This window comes from Seriola lalandi, unplaced genomic scaffold (assembly GCF_002814215.2).
Source record: "Seriola lalandi dorsalis isolate HSWRI2012SDOR001 ecotype SW California unplaced genomic scaffold, Sedor1 jcf7180002044615, whole genome shotgun sequence".
Taxonomy (NCBI): domain Eukaryota; kingdom Metazoa; phylum Chordata; class Actinopteri; order Carangiformes; family Carangidae; genus Seriola; species Seriola lalandi.
The window spans coordinates 1-774 of NW_019515183.1; the positions used below are offsets into that span (position 1 = coordinate 1).

Sequence of the window (774 nt, forward strand, 5' to 3'; positions counted from 1 at the left end):
TGGAGAAACAGCTCTTACAGCAGATCATGAATGGACGAAGTCAGGAAGGAAAATGTGCTTGCAGTTTAGTATATTTTCATACAGCTAAAGCTGCACTCAAGGGTAATCATTTTTATCAGTGGTTCCAGCTGTCCGACTTCTCCATTGATCTCGAGACTGATAATATGGATTTTGGTTGATAAATCATGGTTTTGTGAATCTCAGTTATTTAGTAGATTATCTGTTTTGGAAAGTTCACTGCTCCTACATGGCCAAGTTGTGTCTATGTTTTAACTACATCCTTTCAAAATAGTTACATAAGACAAGGAAAAATGTTTATCGCAGAAAGCTGCGACAGAGATTGCTAGTGTACACAGGTGTGTATCTCTATTTTACGATAAGACCAAGTGTGCAGATAGTGATATAGGGGGTATAGCTCAGTGGTAGAGCATTTGACTGCAAATCAAAAGGTCCCTGGTTCATATTCAGGTGCCCCCTCAATGATGTGAAAGAAATGACTTCCAAGCTTCAGATATTTCTAACTGCAAGGACTCACTTTCAGAATAAATGGCTTTCACTTATAAGGAATGGATGTGGAGTAGTGACACCTATGGTGCAGTGGACACTGAGAGTCTGCTGTGTATGAGATTTAATATAACCGACTGAAAAGTAATGCTAGATTATATGCTCCATGCTTTCATGTAAATCCCTCGTGTGCAGGTAGGCAGCAGGAGGACGGGGAACTCACCACTACCAATGAAAACTGAAATGGCTGCTGCTAACAAAAAGAAACAG

General features: G+C 40.1%; 1 non-coding gene across 1 annotated transcript; it reads left to right on the forward strand.

Annotated features, from left to right (window-relative positions):
* The first annotated feature begins 405 nt into the window (after window positions 1-405).
* Window positions 406-477, forward strand: trnac-gca (transfer RNA cysteine (anticodon GCA)). The gene has a single exon. It is a non-coding gene; the product is annotated as a tRNA-Cys (tRNA).
* Window positions 478-774: the final 297 nt, after the last annotated feature.